The sequence below is a fragment of the Anopheles merus genome, chromosome 2R (assembly GCF_017562075.2).
Source record: "Anopheles merus strain MAF chromosome 2R, AmerM5.1, whole genome shotgun sequence".
NCBI lineage: Eukaryota > Metazoa > Arthropoda > Insecta > Diptera > Culicidae > Anopheles > Anopheles merus.
Window position 1 is genome coordinate 20,403,960 of NC_054082.1, and position 22,130 is coordinate 20,426,089.

The 22,130-nt window shown below is 46.4% G+C and overlaps 1 protein-coding gene and 1 long non-coding RNA gene across 9 annotated transcripts in view; one reads left to right on the forward strand and one right to left on the reverse strand.

Annotated features, from left to right (window-relative positions):
• Positions 1-22,130, forward strand: part of LOC121588950 (translational regulator orb2-like) — a 238,494-nt gene that overhangs the window by 79,663 nt on the left and 136,701 nt on the right. The window lies entirely within an intron of this gene.
• LOC121588953 lies at positions 2,110-13,818 on the reverse strand. 2 transcript variants are annotated; one of them, XR_006004251.1, is made up of 4 exons: positions 13,335-13,818; positions 11,035-11,140; positions 10,778-10,945; positions 2,110-4,130 (listed from the first exon to the last, which is right to left on the reverse strand). It is a non-coding gene; the product is annotated as an uncharacterized LOC121588953 (long non-coding RNA). The 2 variants fall into 2 exon arrangements; XR_006004250.1 differs by lacking the exon at positions 2,110-4,130 and having other exon boundaries at positions 9,331-10,945.

A 22,130-nucleotide genomic window follows, 5' to 3' on the forward strand; every position in this document is an offset into this window, starting at 1 on the left:
ATTAAATCTTCATCTTCATACGCGCTCGAACTCGTGTGCAAGGGACACAGGCGGGTGAGCTTAAGATTACTTTAACAGTGTTTAATTATTTCATTATTACTGTACCATTCAATTGCTCTCATCAGCTTACTATTGTTGTAAATTGGGGCATCGTTTTTGCCTGCACTTACCGCTTTAAACGTTCCCGAAAGAGGGAAAAACGTGTTTGGGAATGGAAATCCCTTTATCCCGTCGAACATTCCAATAAAAGGCACAAAGTGTCCTCAACATCAACCGGACGAAATTGGTTTTCAAACAGCCGTTAAAATGGACCGTCTAGTCGTGCAATACATCTTCCATTAGGCATTAGCTAGCGATGGCAATACTTAGAAGCGGTCCTTTTCCACACAAAACATCTTTCCTATTTCCATCCTACAATCAACTGATGGTGGACAAGGTCAACATTTTTGCGAGCGCGTTAAAGAAGAAGTGTAAAAGTATTAAAACCTGTCACACGCTGACAAATGGCATCCTGTTGACGTTTGTCTCGCGCGCTGCGCGTCTACGATGCTGTTCTATGCTGCACGAACAATAATCCTTGAGACGCGTAAAAGCTCGCCACCGATCGATCATACTCAGGTTTGTTAGCCTCACTTTGGGGTGCTATAAAATTTAACAGCCACGCCATGGGATCCCAGTTGTTCTGCGAACGATTTGTTATTAATTATGGCACGGGTGGGCGAGCAAAAGGCGTCTCCTTTTCGATAGGCCTTAATATGTTCTGCTCACGGGCTCGTTTTAAAGCCAGAATCTGTTGTCCTTTTTTTTGTAAGGAACCTAAACAAAGCGCTAAATCCCCACCCTCCCCCCAAAACGGATACGCTTTAAACGGATCTCGAAATCGATTAGCGAGAAACATTTCGGAGGCATGCGCGCCATCGAAAATTGAACGAAAACAATGAATATCAACAGCAGCAACCTCATTTTGCCTAAATTAAAAAATAACATCCGAACCAACCGCCATCGCGCACCGCTCCTCCCATTCAGAACATGCCGACATTGAGAAGAGACGGGCACGAAAGGTGCTCGACCACGAGTGCTGGTGCTTGAGATGGAGGAACGCTCTTGTTCGTTTAGTGGTACACGGTTTCCTTTCCGGGAGCAGTGGTCGAGAATTGTACGATAGACGAAGTCCAAAAGAGAAGAAGGGAAAAATAATCACACCGAAAAAAACCCCCTGATGCTGTGCTGCAATGTGAAGAAGTGTCTGTGTGTATGTAGGTCTGTGTCCATCTATATATGTGTGTGTGCTGCTAATGATAGCATAATACCGGTGATCGGTTTCGTGGTACTCTTGTGGTAAGGAGTTTCGCACTAGCGGCGTCACCAGCATCTCTATCATTTGAGTACCATGAAGTCGGCACTGGCCGGCACCGTGGCACTCCAGCGAACCAGCGCGACATGATCGAAAACAGAACCAGGATGTCAGCACACCAAAAGAATATCCACGAGCTGGCGACCGTGACCGTGGCATCTCTAGTTCGAACTGCTCCGTTTGTTTGCACACGAAAACCTTACCATGGACAGCGGGATTTCGCAGACCAATGTGAGCTGAACAAATCGAACCCCACTCACAACGGTGCTGCGGTCGACTCATCTTGAACGCGTCTTCGCGCCCAATCCTTCCTTCCAATTTTCGGCATCCATATCCTCCACACCCAGCGTCAATGCTAAGTGTTGCGGAAAAGTTTTCAATTAGCGAAAGGACCACGACGAATCTCGCACTTCCCCGAGCACGGTCTACCGGCAGATGATTCGGTGGAGGTCAGCTTGAGTGGAGGGTAGGGGAGGGGGCAAATCGAATCAATTAAGTTAATATTTCCGTCCGTGTGTTGAGGTGCACACGGTGGTCCGGCTGTGGCGTACCATTGGCTTACAAATCAATATGATTGGCAGCTGAATAGGGGTTTCAGGGATTTCAATTAAGTTTACACGCGGATTTGAACACCCTTCTCTGCCGGACGATTTTGCTTCGGTTGGACTTTCCAAAGGGGAATTAAAGCTGGCTAGCTTGCGGGCTTTCCTTTTGTACCCGGTTGGCCATCCTGCTAGGTATTGATTTAGGTAATAAAAATGTCTGATGTTAGAGTGTTGTTTCCAACATTCGTAATAGTAGTATTGTGACTAGAATTTAATAAAATTTAAGGTAGTTTTGAAGACTCAATTTCTTTATTTGGTGATCAAGAATGAGAAAATACAAACATTTCACATTTAAAGCTCTTACATTACTTTTGGGTTAGTATTGATGCTATTTAGCTTTATTAAAAAAGAGTTCATTTTGTTTGGAGTGTTTCTCTAACATCATGGTTTCTCTCGAAAATTAGCTTCAAACTCAAACCCCCGAATCCAGCATAGGCAAGGTTTTACTGTTGCCGCTGTTGCTACAGCTACTGTTAGCATATAAAACTTTCCGCTTTCCGCACGCGAGCGCACGCACGGGAAGCTTTTTTGAGTGCGCATTGAAGGGCATGAACTCATTCGAGCGCTTCCGCGAGAGCGCTGCGAAAGTAAGGAACATTTTCTCCGACGAGCGAGTAATTAGTGAGCGTAATTAATGTTTCAGGAAGGCACAATAAACAGCAAAACAAAAAAAAAAACCATAATTGATGTTATCATCATCATCATCTGCATGTCCGGTCTGGGTAGCTACCAGGCTTCGCTTAAGCACTGTACAGAGATGCAGAGATTTAAAGGGGATGCATTTTTGTTTGGAATTTTCCTGGCGCCGCATTCGTTCGGAATCCGCTTTAATGAATCCCCAATCTCAGATCGGGTCCATCTGGAGTGCAAAATGATTCAAGAAGTGGAAATCATACGGCCAACAGAGCGCCCTCAGTACGAAGGTATGTGCAGTCAGCCCTGTTCCAGTGCTGTAGTACCTCTGCTGGGCGAATGAGCAGATTTGCGGTTACTTTGAAGCACCACGTAGCAAAGAGATCCGTATCCAGGTTTGGATCCATACCCACATGCAACCGACCGAAAAGCCACCTTCTGGGTTTCCTTCACGCACCTCATGCAAGAGGAGAGAGAGAGAGAGAAAGGGAGAGTAACAAGCATTGCGTGTTGACCACAAAGGAGTACAACAAAACCATGACAGCACACAATGCACCCTCAGCTTAGGCTCAAGCTGTGCCCCATGTGGGCACTTTTACCGAGAATTGTACAACCACAAACAATCGACTAAACGTTTACCGGGACCGGGCGGAAAGTATTCTACAGAAAGGAATGTTTCAGCCGGTCGTCCTTAATCTGGTTCGGGTGAAAATATCGAAAACGATGAACGATGCTCCAGACACGGTACACCTACTTCGATTGCATTCCTTGCTGCCGTGCTGTAGTTAGACCTGCTATTGAACACTAGGCATAGACAGCCCAACGTACATCGGGATTTACTGGGGTGCGCTACCCTGGAACCCGGATCGATGAGCCCATGTACTACGATTAATGTCATTATATGCGGCCGATATAGTTGATGTTTCAAGCTTGACAATACAACCCGACAATTAGCGGTCCTTAAGGTTCAGTTGGGGCCTTGTTGGGGAGAACCATGTATCATGTACTTGGGGGGGAAAAACACGTACCATATTTCATCACTCGTTAGAATGGCTTTCTTCAACGTGCCCAACGCTCCTGCTGGTTCTTATTAGCCGCCTTTCCGGGTGTAGCCCGGTGGCAGACAATGGATCTTCCCCCAGAGCCCTGCTTCTCACCGGCTGACCTACTTTCACCGGTAATAATTTATCTTCACTTCTGATTACACCGAGGCCGAGTGTTGCACGTTGAACGTGTAATTGTCAGACGTTTAGCCAACGAATTGGCTCACCCTGGTATTGTTGTTCCTTGCTACATCATCCCGCGTGAGAGTGGAGAACCTCGGAAGTGGTAACAGTGGTTGTGGGCTAGTAGTTGTTGGTTAGGTCCATGCATTACCAACGCATCGTTTCTGCTTCTGCTTCGGGTTCGGTGGGTTCTTAGTACACGGGGCTGAGTTTAGGTCGTGGTCGTGAATTATGTTGCTGCTGGAAGGGAGAACATCAACGGCAGTGGTGCTTGCGTCATTACGGGTCGAACGCTGAGGGCAATCATTACAGCTGTTGTGAACAGTCAAAAATGAAGCATTGATAAATAATATAAATTTCAAATAATTGTACTTTAGTTTGCGACTTTGGCCGTATTTTCAACACAATTAACTACGTATAATTCACAAGAAAACGTTGATGGTAACTTAATGTATAGCATGCCATGCTGAATCTGCGGCACATTGTTCTCCAACACACTGTTCCACGCCCAGGACACGCGGACTAGCAAACTATTGACATGCATAACCCTTGTATTCATCAGTATACTGGACATGCCTAGCTACCAAAGTGAGTTGATATATCAGGTGGGCTTATCCAGTTCAATTTGACGTCTCAAAATGAAAATAGAAAGAAAACCTGGTTTGACAGTTAGATCCATAACAAACTGGATGCTTTGATGATTTTTCTATGGACTCACTCCTAACTCTATCCAAAATTTTCACAATTTTACTCGATATCTGAGATCAATCGGTGGTCTGTTGAACAGGACCAAAGGATATATGCGCAGGTACTCTGATAAATTCCTCACTTTTAGTATAAACTCATATTTGGTTCGGTTGGTACACTGCTCCTTGCTTGCTGGCAGAAAGGATTCAATAATTGTTGCCTATGTATCAGATTTGGCGAAGTAAATGATTTTTTTTCTTTTTTTGGAATCTATAGCCTTCTATTCTTCGTTTTAACCCAAGAGCTGGCTGCCACGTAAGTTTTTTCTTGCTTCTTTCGTCGTGCTACGCCCGAGTAAAACCACATACAATTTCTGCAAGATTTCGTTTAAACTTCAAGGCGTACTAGATTTTGTTATGGAACAAACCGTCAAATTGTGTGTCGATGTATTGGTGAGAAAGAACACCGTAAGCCCACCTGATATATACACTCACTTTGCTAGCTACTCTTTTCATGTTTCTATCTATGGCAGTCTATCATATAATGTTTTTACTGACGGATTCTGCTTCGATCACGGTGTACCCTTTTCCAATTAATCTGCCATTTTCGAAAAATGCACGGACAAACAGAAGGCTGGATATAGATTAATATTAATTAAAAATGGCATAAAAGAATCTCAAATATTATGATTACTTATTCTATCGGAAGCACGCCAAATCCTGTTATTTTGGATTGAGTCTGTTTTTTTCTTACTAATGAATAGCATGTTTACTATTTAAATTAATCTCCCAATCTCTTTTCCTTCCATTGCAGGTAAACTCACTCCATCTCCAACTTGTTAACCTATACATCGCAATGGATGCACAATACTTGGTAAACTGTTAATATACTAAAATGTTCCTGACAGAAACACGCTGCAGTGTTCATTGCTTCAAATGCAATTCCACGGCCAGGTTACAATTACCGTCCCACCATAGCGATGAAACCTCATCCTTTTCGCGGTTCTATTTCGAACGAACTGAACCGAGTTGTGTACTTAGCGGTGCGTGCCACAATATACTAAGGCTTAAAGGGCGCCCCCCCTGATTTGTGGCAGTTGCCTGTTGCCTTCCCAGTTGCACCTCACGCTTGACAATGATCACACAAAGCTTATCCGGCTGTGGCAGTGCCGAGTTGATAGTGGCACTGGTACCGATCTGGTTGCACTACAGCCCTTCCCCCCCTTAGCCAACCGGTCTCCAGTGTCTCCCAACTTCAAGCCTCAATCAAGCATCTAGCAACCGGTTGGTTGCAAACTTTGCGATAGCGCTGCAACAATGAAAATGGTGCATTTTATACGTGTGTCGTGTGCCGCCACTGCTCACGCCACCACCGTCGCTTCCGTTTTCCATCCAGACAGATCCGGGATCGTTTTCGTTTGCCCGCAACGGAATGAAGGAAGGACTATATGTGTGTGTGTGTGTGTGTTGGTGGGAGAATGAGATAAGTGACTGTGATGTGATGAGTGTGCGGTGGTGTAGTGTGTGATGGTTGTGACGGCGCTCATCTGCATCTTTAAATGCAACGATGCGAGTGACTGATGCAGAGATGCGGAGAACTTTTCGTCCCGTGACCGCCGCTCGGGTTGTGAGTGGAAAGGGGGGGGGGGATGGTTGCCGGCTAACAAAGTGCAACAAACTAACAGGCGCTGCGGTAGCATTGCATAACCGTTGCCACTGTAAGCGGACGAAATGTATACCGATCGTGTTTTACGATCACGGTGTACGAACAGCGGAATGGTGAATTGCTCATCGAAGCTGAAGCAGCTGTATGGTTTTCGGGAATATGAATACATTATTTCTGTTTGCCTAACGCGCAGGCATTTTGATAGACGGGGAAGGATTCGGCATTAACAATGCAAACAAAGCTTTGTTTATTAGCATTTTCATTTTTTTTTATCATTCTCAAATCTAGACTTCAAAAATCAGAAATGAAAATTGTAAAAATAAGATCAAAAATTTCAAATGGTATCAAACATTCTACTGCATCCGCAAAAATATAATGTACATCAAGATATTCACTAAAAAATAAAAACAAAATTTATCTTAAAAAAGGAGCAATTGAAGGAAAACCACACAAAAACAAAAACAAAACTCAAAAATGAATGGAAAATTAAACATTTTGCTATTATCTATTATTTAAATTATATTATATTATATTATTTCAAAGTTTTTTCATTTCATTAAAAACCACAAACATAACATTTTTCACAGAAATGAATTTATAAAGAATAGAATCTAGAGTTGGTGAAATGCAATAGAACAAAAAAAAAGGTAAATAAGCGGGAACTCAGATTTTCCAAGAAGAAAAGAGTTCAGATAACATTTTCCTCTACTTTTAAAATAATTTAATTTGACTTTGACGTTGCATTATTAATTTTTTGCACTTATCTCGTATTTACCTAAATGAAAAATTACAATCAGTGAACAGTGCTTCATTGACCTTTTATCATAAAACTTTTTGTGAAATAGAAATTTTGTTTCACTTTAACATTTGTTAAACCCACACAAAAAGCCGTTCTAGTATGATGTCCGTTTTTGTGGCAGCCTATAGCACACACATAGCGTAATCGCTCCCCCCAGTTGGCAGACAATTTCATCTAGACAATGTGCGACACCCTAATAACCGTTCCACCGCACCTAAGCACGTACCAACATCGGCACATCGGGCTTTTGTTGTCCTTGTTTTTTGTTCATTGTTTTTTGCTTTTATTCCAGCGTTTGTTCCCACCAACCACCAACCAGTGTCATTATTTGCAAACCCCTTTTTTGCTAAAAAAAAACGACACCCACAGGGAAAGTTTAAACCATGTTCTTTTATCGCGCGTTCTATGTTCCGGTGCCGTTGTGTCCTCTGCCGTTGTGGTTTGCTTCCGTACCCATCAACGTACGGGGGACGTCAAATAAAACTACTTGGGCACATGGGAGGATTTTTTTTTATTCTTCTTCTTCTTTGCCTACAAACGGTCACGTTTGCGAACGGCGTGCGTGCGCCCCGGCGGTAATGCCGAGCAGAAGATCGAACGGCTTCGCTAGCAGGAAAGAACAAACCGCACCATGGCAAAGGGCACACACTGTCAATGTAGCAGCTATTGCTGGGACGTGAAAAATTATAAGTTAAAATACTACCCCTTTTCCACCAACAGTCGAGGGCGAGCTGCTCACGAACCGCGAATCGCCGAATTGCGTGCGTAAAAGTTTCGCGGATGTCGCGCATTCGCAACGGCGCATTGGCTGGCGCGCGATTGAACCTTCTGGAAGAAGGGAAAGAACAAAAAGTGTCACATCATGAAACGAGCATGTTTTGTAATTGAATTTCTTTCGTTCCCGCGCATTTACCGTTCCGCTGGTTTCTTGTGGTAGGGTTAATGCTGTCGAAAGATTTTCGCGTAGTGGTCGTAACGGAGGGTGCAAGAGTGGTCCGGTGGGGCTTCCGTCGTTTAGCGAATGGTGTCGAGTTTATAAAGATGTCTTTCTCTTACTCCCCTGCCCCACCTCCGCGCGAATCGGGCTCATGTCACTTTATCAACGGCGCCCACGCCGGGGCCAAAGATAATGAGCGAAATGTTTGGCATATTTTGGGCAGCATTCGATCTTTGGTGCGCTTTGCGCCTTCCCCTGATCTCCCCCCCCATCTCAAATGGCAAAAATGTGGAGAATGTGTTACACAGACACAGGCTACAAAGTCGTTAGCTGTCGAAGCTCTGCGACGCTGAATTCGGCGCCCGGCCCGGCGCTAAAGTTTGCGCCATTTAGCGAAAGATAAGCAGCGACACGTGGCGGCAAGTTTTTAATAAGAATTTCATAATGAAAACGGCCGGCAGGCTGTATGGAGTTGGTGCGAGAATTTTAATATCCCCGTTTTACTTGACATCATGCCGACAACATTTTGCGCACAGAACGGCACTGTCCTCCCCCATGGCCGCATTGCCGCACTGCACTTGTACTTATGAAAATGCGAAGCGATCACTCACTGCCGGAGGGCATCCGCTGTCCCACTTTTCTATCACTGCTGATGGGTGTTGATTCTGCCGTACGGTTCTCTCTGTCTCTGTCTCTCTCTCTGTACTCCCACATATGTAACCTTTTGCATAAGCCCATCGGCTTGTCCATCCCGTAATCGGTACCGTCTTCTTCAACGAGCGGTACGACGCTGTACGACGGGTTGGCAAATTACTTTCAATTCATTTCATTCGCAAACTCGCCGAACCATTCTGCTTGTCACCCAGCCGCCCTACGTTTCCGCACAGTGGATGCACCTCGTTTGCATACATTCGTTATCGTCGTCGGCTACCGGTGTCTCGCCTGCATTTGCAATGCTGCACACTATCGCTATGATGATGGGTTTTGCCGTCGTCGTCGTCGTCGTCGTCGTTCATGTCGTTACCTTCGGGGGAGGGATGGCGAAGGGTGATGATGGCTGGTGCAAAACACCTTTTCCCGCTGCAACTGGTAGCAGCTAGTGCACGGTGCTACGTAATTTAGAATTGCAAGTGGAGAAAATAAATTCTCTTCCGACACTACGTTACCTTCCATAGCAAACCCTCTGGTTCTCACACCCTTTCCCACACACACACACACGCTCGGCATACGAGTGTCATATGCTCGTGAAACCTCGAAACCACACACCATGGCCCAGTGCGCGATATGGCATCGCACTTCATTGCGCTCCATCGGTGTCGTCGTCGTTGCGTCATAGCGCTTCCCGCGCGCTGTCTCTAATGAGACGTCGTACCTGTGCCCCAGCACCCACCCCCCCCCCCCTCACCCCTGCACCCCTTCCGTTGCATGGTGCACGGTTGGTCTCAATGTCGCACACGACACGTGACAGGGAATGTAAACACTCTGCCATCCACCACTACGACGGTGCAACTACGCCGAGTGTTCGTGTGTTTTTGTGTGTTCTTTTTACAGCTATGGTGAAAGCATACGATGGCCATGCTGTATCTGTAACACACACACACACGCATAACACGTAACGCACCGTTCAAGGGAAATTACCCACGTGCGGATGGGCCAGCAGCTTGTAACTTGCTGGAAATTTACCCCTCGAGATACCGGATAAGGTGAAAATTGAAACCATTCAAACCAAGCGATCACCATCCCCACTCAGGTGCTCGGTCCGTGTTCCTAGTTCCTCAGGCGTTCTTTAGGGGAATACGAAATGGGGGTGGTGTACAGACGGCGCTCGCTACTTTGACCTACTCTCCGTGCGTCCGAAAGGAAGAGTTCGAAAGAAAGAAAAAAAGTCAACCTTTCGGACCCACAGCACTTAGTGCGATTACCATTGGTAATTTGTTGTCCCCGATTAAGTGAACTTTGGCAGGGGGACGGTAGCACACACACAAAACCCGTGGGATGTGTGCATCCCATCCAAAGGGGGATTGGGACCGACTGCCCAACCGTGCTTCACTCACTGCTCTACATTCACCTAGTTCGCCATAAAGTGTATGGTTTTACGGGGTGAAGACCATTCCCGGAAGCCCGGTCCCCTCGCGTCGATGGGCTTCCGATTGGTCAGTTCTCGGACTGTGCGGTGCAGATGGGAAGGAAGGTAGCTTTTGCCCGGTCGGCAAAGAATGTGTTTTACTGACTTTGAATAAATCCGGTCACTGTTTGAGTTTGAAGAGCGGGGGATAAAGAGAACTGGAGGAGTGTGTGTGTGTGTGTGTGTGTGTGTGTGTGTGTGTGTGTGTGTGTGTTTGAGGAAATAATCTATCCTGCCACCAACAGAACCAGATGCCCGAAGATCGAAATGCTCCGCAGTGCCGTCAAAGTAACGTTTCCCAAACACTCAAACGCAACGCTCTGTACGCCTGCGAGCCCGTGGCAAACGGGATGGACGAAGGCGGCAAGAAGTCAAGTGGAAAACTAGAACCGCCTTTTTCACGCTTGTGCTTTTCCGGGTCGGGGTGCGGGGAACAAAATTCCCAGATTCGAAAGGCAAACACTCACACACACACACACACACCGAGCACTACGACCGACTGTCAGCAACAGGCATCATCAGGTCGTTGCAGCTCCAGAGCCGACGAGGTATGAACTTAAAGCAAGTAACTGCTCGCACATACGCCCCAAATGTGCGCTTTTACAACAGCATGTTTGACCAGCATTTCCGTAGCATGACGTTCTCCCGCCCGGCTCCATGGCAACAATGTTTATTATCATGATATTTTGGATGAAAATTATGCTCGGAAAACGACAACCAGATGCACTGGTTGGGTTGGTATTTACTGTACAAATCTGGCAGCACCACTTGCTCACACGACAGGACGAAAAAGGTACGCGTCAATGTCAAAGTGTGTGTGTGCTTCCTGGCGACTGCTCCAGGAATTACGCTTCAGCGGCGAAGTTTACACGTGGCATTGGTGAGTGCGCGTAACACACACGGTTGTGCGCAAGCTGCGGAAGAAATGGAAAAAGATCAGGTCAGACTTGCCTGTCACTGGTGCCGGTGCGGCAAAAAGGAAGTCATAAATTTTGACACATACACACACACACTATGAACCTTCCCTCCGTATGGTGACAGCTGTCAGGCAGCTGGATGAAGAGCCGGTGTGTACTCGGTGCGCCATTCTTGTGCAGGTTGGTATAATTCTGGATAAAGAAAAACTGAAGTTAATTTTTGTGCACCGTGCCATCGTTTGAAGCGTTAAAGAATGAAGTCAAAGTTCATAACTGTTTTGCGAAAAGAGATGTTGAAATGAGCGGTTTAATTATGTTTTGTGCTTATTTTCTTCCTTACTTCATCAAACAATTGTTGCAAGCGCCTGTCATTCGAACTAGAGCATCACCCACTTACGGGAATGAGAGGGGGGGGGGCTTCAGGCGCAATAAAGAGTGTAAGGCCACTCTTACACCACACCAAATTAGCACCTGGCTGTGAAGCGCGTATGCATATGCCCAGCAACCAAACACGTCCATGGAACAGTATGGTGGAAAGTGTTATTCTTCTTACAGTCGTTGCCGCTAAATATTGACTCTAACACAACTATTTTTGTCTGTAAGTCAACAATAAATGTCTCTTGTAGGAATCATGTTAACTTCACAAAGTATTTAAGCCGATTTACGGGAGATGTAACTTTAAATTACAAAAAAATAAAAAAAAAACTATGTAATTTGGTTGTTTTTTTTTTGTAAAAAAGAACTAATGAATTTTAATAAATCCTCAACAAATTGTTTAAACCTGAAAATGCATGCCAACTTTTATCACTCCATTAACACTTTTTTTTTAAATCACCTTCTATATTTTAAACTATGGAATGAAATTTTTGATAACTTAACTTGAATTGAATAATTTCAAAGTACACATTGCCAGACATTAGACTTTAATTTTATAAACACTAATTGACTAACAGTGAATAAATTATGACTGCGAGACACAAGTTAATGCATTAGTTACAAAAATTGTAGCACCCTGTAAAAAAATGGTGCCCTAAAGTCAAAAAACGCGTAAGCTAGAGTCAAAATTAGGCTGCAACGACCGATTTATAAACATTTTAATGTAAATTCTACTGTTAAAACCTGATTTTGACCGAAACAATTTTGGAGAGGTACCAACCCGAACGTAATTGCAGTACGCACCGAACGCATAAAAACCACGTGGCGTAAAATTTGACTTCCAAAATTGGGAGCAAATGACCCCACAAACCTTCGTTACCCGGCCTTCCCACGTAAAAACCGGCCCCCGTGAGGGGGGGGGGGGGCTAATGATATTTTGATCGTACTTGATCGATTATTATCTGTCAAGCACCGCGGAACGGCGGAAGCGCAAGCGCTGATCTTGACCCATTTGCCGTACTCCCTCTGCTTCTCTCTGTCTTACTCTCTGTGTGTCGCTATTGTGTCCGTGACGTTAGTGGACAACTGACACACTGAACGGCACGATTATCGCCGGCTCATCGTTGACAGGCGCGGTTTTTGCATGGCATGCTTTGTCTCAACACCGCACTTTCCACCCCAGTAAGCAGGGGCTATGCGGCCCCACCAAGCTAGTAAGACGCACAGAACCAATACACATCATAGCTCCACCACACACACACACATCACAGTTGGTACCGGTCGCGAAAGATAAACGGCAAGCGTGTGTACGTGTGTGTGTGTGTGTGTGTGTGTGTGTGTGGGTAGTGTGCCAATGGCCAACTTTCCAGCGCGCGCGATATGGAGAGCAGCTCACTTTGGCACAACCGCAACATTGACACTGCACATGCGGTCGGTGGTGGTCGGATGTGTTTGTGTTTTTAGACACATACACACACACACACACACAAACACACACACACACACACACACACCACACACACACACACACCCCCCACACACACACACACACACACACACACACACACACACACACACACACACACCACACACACACACACAACACACACACACACACACACACACACACACACACACACACACACACACACACACACACACACACACACACACACACCCACCACACACCCACACACACACACACACACACACACACACACACACACACACACACACACACACACACACACACACACACACACACACACACACACACACACACACACACGCACACACACACACACGCACACACACACACACGCACACACACACACGCACACACACACAAACGCGCGACCAAACACGCGGCCAAACCAAAAACAACGGCCGCCCCGGTGTACCGTCAGGTGACTGGTATGTCGTGCGCTGGTCCCATCTTTATCATAGTTGTTTGGCTCAACCCCCCCCCCCCCCCCTGTTACTAGCTTCTCTTACAAACACACACACACACCGGTGGGAGAGGAGAGAAGAGGCTTCCACACTGAAGATGGCCGAGCACTGCCTGCTGACTGCCGCCTGCGTATGATTCGCGATGTCGCACGTCTTTGCTTTTCAGCACCGCGTATCGCGCAATCGTTTGCAGCTTTGCAGAGCGATCGCGTGCTCTATGAACGTTAGCCACTCTGCACTTCCCCCCCTCCCCCTGCAATTTGTCCCACTGCGCCGCCCTTCGTCGCGCTCGCACAGATCTACGATCTCTGAAACAGCTGTCAGCCCGACTGGTGCCGCTCGTCGCTTGTGGCAGCTCGTGTCGCTCCGATAGTCGCGCAGGAACTATACACCCATTAACAGTGACCAGACCCCCTAGACCGGACGGTTTCTTGCTCTAGTGGTTCTTTGGAACGGCCTGGAAATACTAGTTCCGCACCGTTTTCCGTACACACCGTTTCTGCTGCTTTGCGTTTGCTCGGTTTTTGTGTGACTTGTGTGTGGCCCCGGTTTGTACGACCCAATTCTGAAACCTGCGTTCCTACGAAGAGTACGAGCCCGCGAGTGACACACGAATAGCACATGGTTTTGGGCAGTTTACTACTCTCTCTCTCTCTCTCTCTCTTTCCGTGTTTAATTCTCTTACACTCTTTCTCTCTATCGAATTGCCACCCCGTTCTGTAACGCTGTGTGATAATAGAGTATTGGTCTGTTATCTAACGCCCCCTTCAGGCCGGTTAGATAACGAATTCCGGTGAACCGGTGTGGTTGTAGTGTTTGTGTGGCTGTTGTTGTTGTTGTTGTTGTGTGGGTCGCTCCCATAATCGATTCGATCTGCAACATCGAAAATATCAGTTAACAGATCGTTCTACCATTGTGCTTGAATTTGAGTGTGTGTTTGTGTGTGTGTGTGTGTGCAAAACAGGCAAAAAAAAAGTTGGAAAAAAGGCTGAAATTCCAATCACACAATGTTCCGCGCTTACGGTTCATTACCTCCGAGCACATCCGAGAGTGCATCTTCCGCGCAACACGCACCAGGCGCTCGGGCGTACCCAACGCCGCCACCCGCCACACTGCTCGGACCGTTCGAAGTGATGCCCCGCTGGCCAGTATCGGTGACCGGTCGGCAGCATTCCGAGAATGGGGATGCCGCCATCGGCTCGAAACCGTCCGGCGTTCGGCGCTCGTTCAGCTCGCCCTTTGCCGGTGACTGCCAGCGGCAACTTCACGGTTCAGTTGTTACTGCTGCTGCTACTGCTGCTGCTGCTTCCGGTCAGCAACAGGATGACCGGTCGGCGTACCACCTGCAGGATAACGATCAGCATCAGGAGAGGCAAACGTTGGCCAACCTGCTGCTCACCGACGAGCCATTCTTTGCACCCAGCGACGACCCACTGGAAGGTAGGAACAACGGGAAAACGGAATGTTGAAGTTTTTTGTCCCTTTTCTTTCTTTCTTCTACTTCTACGTTAAAAGTAAATGAGCTCCATTGTCGTGGAAAAAAGAGTTCCAGGAAACAGCACACCTTTTGCACCCATTTGTGCTTTGGTGGGAGGATTTGCACCAGAAAATGGGGGAAGAAATCAAGGCCAAGTGAAAGGGTGGCGCGTATGGTTCTTGGAATAGTTGAGCAGTTATTAGAATCGTATCGGAACTTCGGAAGTATGCTGGTGATTAAATGCAAACTTTGCTGCTGCTTGAAGACTATGGAGTACTCTTCTGTTCAGGTGCTGTCTTGTTGTTTCAGTTACTTCAAACAAAGCCCGAGAATTTAACTCACCTGCTCGTCTCTGCAGTTCCTAAGCTAGGAGAGTGTCCCCCCTTTACCATTGCACACAATATGGTATGGCCTTGATGTATGTAGTACCGAACGAACGTACGAACGAACGAATGAAAAATAAGTGCCTCTATTTTGTCTCGCCCGTCGCCCGTACTAAACACTTTATCCACGGCATGATGGCACGAGGCAACGGCCCAAGGGCAACCCTTTTGGACGCGACGCGGTGACCAGTAACGGCGCAACAAGAAAACACACAAAACCCGGCCCGCGACTGTTTCCCATTTCACGTCACGTTTCATCTCGTTACGGTTTGTTATCAAAATTAGCACTCCAGCGATTACGCCACTAACAGCGGGACCGGTGCGTGTGTGTGTGTGTGCTGATTGCGCGTGATAGCCAGTGGCGCAATCGGTGGTGTATCGTTTTTCTCGCCGAAAGGGGTTTTTGCGCTACAAAGGCAGGTTACTTTGTCGGTGCGTCGGTTGCCTAGTGAGCGGTGGATTTGGTAGCCCTTCTTTCGTTACCGTTACTGGGATGCCCTTGTGTGTGGGAAATTGAGGCCTTTTTTGAAAATGGAAAACTGCTTCCGATTAGCGGTGGCAGTCGGGAATAAAACTGCACTGGTAGTTGTCATCGTGTCTTGGGCTGAAGCCTTTGGTGAACCCAGGCCAGGCGTTTGAAAAAGTTAACATACAGCTGTGTTGGGCAGGCGGTGTAGGTAACCAGTGCTTGTCCACAGCGCAATCACTTGTACAAACAGCTTAACCACACACACACACACACACGCACACATCACTCCGTTGACGGCTTCCACACTACCCCGGCAGAGGCTGCATTTGCATCTCGTTCAAAATGGGAACAGACGGCATAACAGCTTGCCATCCCCTTTTTTTGGTGGCATGTTCGAGTAGCTCTACACCGCGAAAGAAACCCCGAACGCTCGAACGTTGTTTGTCATTTGCAATTTCAATTTTTGATTAACAACTCACCTGTGCCATTTTCCTACCAACCGAACCCGTATGAGGTGAGCTTTGCTTCAAAGTTCTACCCCCTAGCCCTCCCTCTCACTCTGTGTGTCGTGACCTTTAGTGATAGGATTTGTACCGGTTGCACATGTACCGGTTGAGAAGCTTCGAATTGCGAAGATAAACATACGAGCGGTCGGTGCATGGCCGGTGCGATGATATCTACGCACCGATGGCCACGGCGGTCACCCTTCAGTTTGTGTCCTTGGCGCGTGACTCACGGCGTTACGTATTGGATTACAGTCGCCCGTCCCAGCGGGCTTTGTCACAAATGAGCTACACGTTGCTACCGGATTAACGTTTAGCCCCCGTGACGGGGTTGGTTAGGCTGTGCCAGTCTGAAAGATGGTCGCTGTGGTCGCATTGTCAACCAATCTGGCTGGGAGTTTGATTTCGTAGTGTTAAGTACGATCCAACTTTACACGCGCACGCGCTACGATTTGTGGGCACAACACGACGATCAGCATTTCGTTCCTTTTGGGTAACTTTACACAGAATATTGTTTGGAAGTGTAACAAGCTAGGGAAAGCGTGCAAATTATAGCTCATGAACTGTAGCAATCGATCAACTAGAGCAGGAGTTGTCAAAATTGTATAAAAAGAGACATATTCTATAAAAATACTCTTAGAGTTCCACCTGAACAGCTGAAATGTATGATCAAGAGTAAAATTGAGATGAATTTATATGAAGTACATGCAGATTAAAGAGCCGCAATCCAGACAGCAATGAGCCGCCTGCGTTACTTTGCCAGTCGCAGAACTAGAACATTATAAAAGCTACTTGGACTTTGAAACAAGCTTTTCATTTAAAAACACTTTTAATGTATGGAAATTAGCTTCTTTCAACGATCAATTATAAGAATCAGGAAAAAATAATTGATTTCGTCAAAAACGCCTAAAGGTATGCTATTTTCGTGTTTTAATTTGTATGCCTTTGTATTAACGTTATGTACTTATTGGCATAACTATTTCTACGTACCTTTTATCATAAGTTACTTTACAGTTTTAATCAGCTTTAATCAGCTTATCTGTTTGATTTGATAACAATCATTAAATAAGTCATATTAGAGGTACTAATAGCTTATCACAAGGAACATCAGCGCGAGAGAAGTGGTATAGTTTAGCCGTAATATTTGCTCGTACATCATCAATCTTGCCCATCAGCATGTTTAAATCATTGCCTTTTTACGGTCAAATGGATTAAACTGGTGTCTGTAAACTCAGTCCGGGTACGAGTGGAATAAGATCCATTAAATCAAATCACTATCTAAAATGGTTGGATTTGTAACATCGAAAAAATGGACTCTCTCGCCAAGTTATTTGCTATCGTACGAAAGCAAAGCTAAAAGAGAGCTTCAAGTAACTAGAGATAACATTACTTCAACTCCAATGCACTCTCTTCATGTTTTTTTCTTCCGTTTTCTAACTTATTTTTACAATTATCACTCATTTCATAAAGCCCTTCAGCCAAACGGGCACTGTCATCATCACTGTCCACCTAGCTCCAGAATAAACGAAAACGTGCGAACAGCAAACGTAGGCGTACGATTGCGATAGTAATACCAAAACGCCCACTTTTCCCCACAGAAAATCCCTCTCCCTCCAAAAGCAGCATCGATTATACGCAGATCGAGTTTCCATGGGTCGCCTTTTTACAACTTGTCATGCCGCTCAGGATTTCAGCGCTACGTGCTTATACAATCAATATTTTATCCTCATAGGCCCTCTAGCCACTCGCCCTGCCCCAGCCATGCATCATGCGCCTGCTGCGAAACATTCCAGTTCTTAAGATCATGGCCTGCTGCCATCGCTGTTTGGCCTGCTGTCCCTAGAGTATGTGTGAGTGTGTGTATGTTTTTGCTTACTTCGGGGTGCTTCGTTTTGTTTCTTTCTCGTAAGCAAACAAAACGCTACGATACCTTATGTTGAAAACATTCCCAAAGGAAAGAGAGAGAGAGAGAGAGAGAGAGAGAGAGAGAGAGAGAGAGAGAGAGGGAGAGAAAGATAAGGAAATGTTCCCAAAAATGTATAAAACAGAATAAGAAACAAAAAACAAGCTACGCTGTGTGCATCGGGGCAAAGTAAAACCTCTGCCCACATCCACCCACACCGCTCGGGCAATACTCTCCGGACGCCATCGAAGCGACGCCATCCTGAGGCCGAAGCATCTTCATCAAAATTCCGATCAACATTCCAGTAGGTTCGGCATTGCCCGTCCGTTTGCTTCATCAGCCGCGCGGCGTCCACTATTGATGATGATAATGATGACGGAAAACTTACCGCGTCGCAGAGGGAAAGCGTAGCATCAGAAACAGGAGAGAGAGAGAGAGAGAGAGTGAAAGTGTGTGAGAGAGAGAGTGAGAGAGAGAATGAGAGAGAGAGACAGAATAAACACACAAAATTTTAAGCAAAAGAAATGAAATCCCCCATGAGAAAGTAGGCGGAAGTTGTACGTATGGAAAGGAACGGAACGGGGCCTCGGGGATGGTCAGTAATCGTGCCAAACTTACTACGTCACGAACGAACCACGTGGGGAAGAAACGGAAGGGCCGGCGATGTTGTTGGCCTGGCATTTGGGGACTCCTGCTCGGGTGAGTTGGAACTTTGGAGCAAAACCCGGACCCAAAACCAAATACACACACACATACACAGGCTGACACACAAAGAGAAGGGGAGGGCACAAAGTTATTATAAATATTCAAAAACTCAGATTTATGAGAATGCGTGTGCCGGCTGCTAGGATATTAAGGTTCGTCCGCTTTACGGGTCCGGTTGTGGGCCGTTGAGGTTGGTGGTTTTGGGAAGAGGGCGTGCGGCGTGCTGGTGATCGGTTTCCACCTTCCCGCCCGTGCTAATGCCAAGCAACAGAAGCTTTTGCCCACTTGCAGCACCCCATCCGGTTCCTGAGGATTTGGGTTCGTTTTTTTTTCTCTCTCCCTATGTCTCTCTTTTCTTTTGATAACAAATCAAAGCGTCCACAGTGTAGGAGCAACTTGAGGAATTCCGGATCGTTCCCTTTTGTACATACGAAATGTGTGTGTGGTGCTCAGTGTGCGCGACGCAAGCATGAATAAGTTAGCAGAAGATATTGCCGGCATTTTTTGCCCAACTTCTTCTTCTAGTTCTGCTGTAAATATTATACGAATCACGTGCTCGTCATACGCTACTGTTGAACTTAATTTCATTTCCTTCTCCGCACTGAATCGCTTGCCCTGTGTTGGTCGGTTTTGTCGCCTTCCTATGGGAGAGTTTCTGCCTTTCATGTTTCGGCTCATTCGGCCCATTCGAGTAATCAATTGCAAAACGCCATAGTCAAGTCGCATAAATCCATTCCTGCCAGTTGGATGCGGTTTGAGCTAACTTTTCGAGAGCAAAAATAGAGCTTTAAAGATGCGTTTGTGAGCAGTTTGCATGCGGCAGCGGACTCAGCCTTCCATTTAACCCAAGGTGATAACGGTGATTGCATTCGTGCGAAATTATAAACCCGATTTTTAGATCCCCACCCCGTGAACGTGCAGCAGGCAAACGCCGCGGTACCGCGTTCCTTCACGCGAGCGCTCGGTCATAAACGCACTCATAAGCACTGCCAGACATTTTTACGAACAATCCGGTACGTGTCGCTGAACCGAGCACCAGCTTTTTGGGCAGGTAGTATGAATGGTAGTAAAACTGCATCCGCACCGAGTGCACATTACTCTCCAGCGGCGCAATCTAGCTGCCCTCCCTTTTCAACAGCCCTTTTGCCCACTGCAGCAAGGTGCGAGACGTGCGCGAGAGCGGTGCGCAAAAAAGCGAATATCTCTTCACGTTTGATTGAAAAGTTTTATCTTCCATTCCAGTGCCCTTTGCAGCGCACTGTAAATTGGGAAAAAAGACTGCTAGAGTTATAAATATTGCAGCACATAACAAGCAGATTTGAAATGGCATGATGACACGAGACACCTTTGATCTGTTGTGTCGCAAGGTTTTTTTGTTCGATGAGACTCGTTTGCGTTACTTTCGGATTGAATATTGGAATGGTGAAATGATACCGAATCACACACACACACACACACGTTCAATATCCGTCAATCGCCCGAGTACATTTTGAGATTCATTTTGCAGCACGTGTTTGATAAGTTTGTAACGGCAAGCGCCTGCGTTCTACTCCAAGCACTCATGCGCCTTTGTGGCATGCAATATCGCCCATGGTTGCCTGAAGTAAGCTGCAGCATAGCAATCCACTCGCATGCTTTGTACAGAAACGGCTCGCGCATAAGGCTGGTTAGTAATCCCTGTTCTACTTTTACCCACTCGCAAACATAAATTTGCCAAACCGGAAGCATTCACGTGCAAAAGTGCCTCCACGGGTGTGTGATCCTGTCTACGCCGCAGCTGTTTAACAACAGTTTGATGACTCTGACTGAATGGTGTGTGTTTCGTTGGTTGTGTCTTCACGCGCACACATGATGTTTTATGTCACGAGATGATAAATGATCGCTCGCTCGAACCACTAACTCGGCAATACAACGACCGCTGCCATATTGGCCCCTCTTCTCTCACAACACACCAGCAGACGGATGATGTGGTGCACCGAACGATTCCCCTGCAGAAAAAGCACCAAGGTAAAACAGGGATAGATGGAAAGATGGAACAAAAAAAAAGCAAAGCAAAACAATATCCTTCCCACAAAGCTTTAATGGCATGGTTTGAGGTCTATCTCCGGGTGAATGTGAATGTGAATGTGTTTGTGCGGGTTTATGGCTTACACCACGATCCATTAGATTCCTTTCTGCCGCCAGTTTGGAAGGAAACAAGTCAATTGTGGTTTCGCCGGCGTTGCGTGGCGTGTGGCGAAAATGCTCGAGCGAATCTTCGGTAATGGTTGCCATCGGAACGCTTCTAAAATCGTCATCATTCTTCCGCACCATAAACTGGCGACGAAGTAGGCTCCGTACCAAGGCATAATCATACGCTTGCACCATTATCATCTCTCGCTCTCTCTCGGCTCTCTCTCTCTCTCTCTCTCTCTCTCTCTCTCTCTCTTTCGTCCTTTCTTCCCCTTTCATCCAGCAGCAGTGTAGGCCTTTTAAATCTGCATTCTCTACCATAAGGTGGGCGCGCACCAGGATTATCCACCACCGCACACACACACACACTCACTGTGGGTGGCGCGGCCGATCAGAACGTATTTTCATTGGCCTGCTTGTTCGCTTCGCTCTGTGTCGCACTGCTCTCCCGGGAACATTAGTGGCTTCGCCGGCATATGCATCCGAAAGGACATAATTCACGCATTAAGGTTATAAATAAACGAACGAAGGAAGGATACGAACGCTTTGGGTGGGTGCGAGCTAGCTGCTTGCATGTGAAAATCCCAGCAAGAGGTTGTACTACTCCTTTGCGGTCTTGCGCGAGAGTTTCCTCCGCATCGTCTTACCTTTACTAAAAAGCAAACCTTGTGTTGGTATACATATGTGTATGTGTGCGATTGTGTACGTTGAGTAGTGTTTTCGAAACAATCATCGTAGGACATTTCATCACGACCAAACGAGGGACGAGGGAGCTGGCTGGTTGGTTTGTTGTTCGTCATCATCAGCCAGCATCCAACCCGCCCCTCCGCACCCACCAGTCGAGCAATATCAAATTTTAATGATGATTGATCTTAACAACGCACATACACACTCACACACACACGTTTGGTGGGCCAGTTTCCATGGTGTTTGTGCGGCGCTTGTGAGTATTGTATGTGTGTGCATGTATGTTTTTGAGCTGCAAAATGGGTCACGGCAGGCTTTACCTTACTCTATAAGTGTGCACTCGTTCATCACCTTTTGGATTCGACTGTTTATGGGCTTGAAAGTGTTCAACTTCCAACGGGGCAACGTTTGCTCAAATAGATGTGAAGAAATGTTGCAAACATTGAATCTCATACAGATCGTATTCAGATTCCAGTTAAGAGTTCTGCTTTCAATGGATAAGAGTTAAAGCTCAGTGTCACTTTAAACATTATTTAAGGATAATTTCCGGTGTACGTC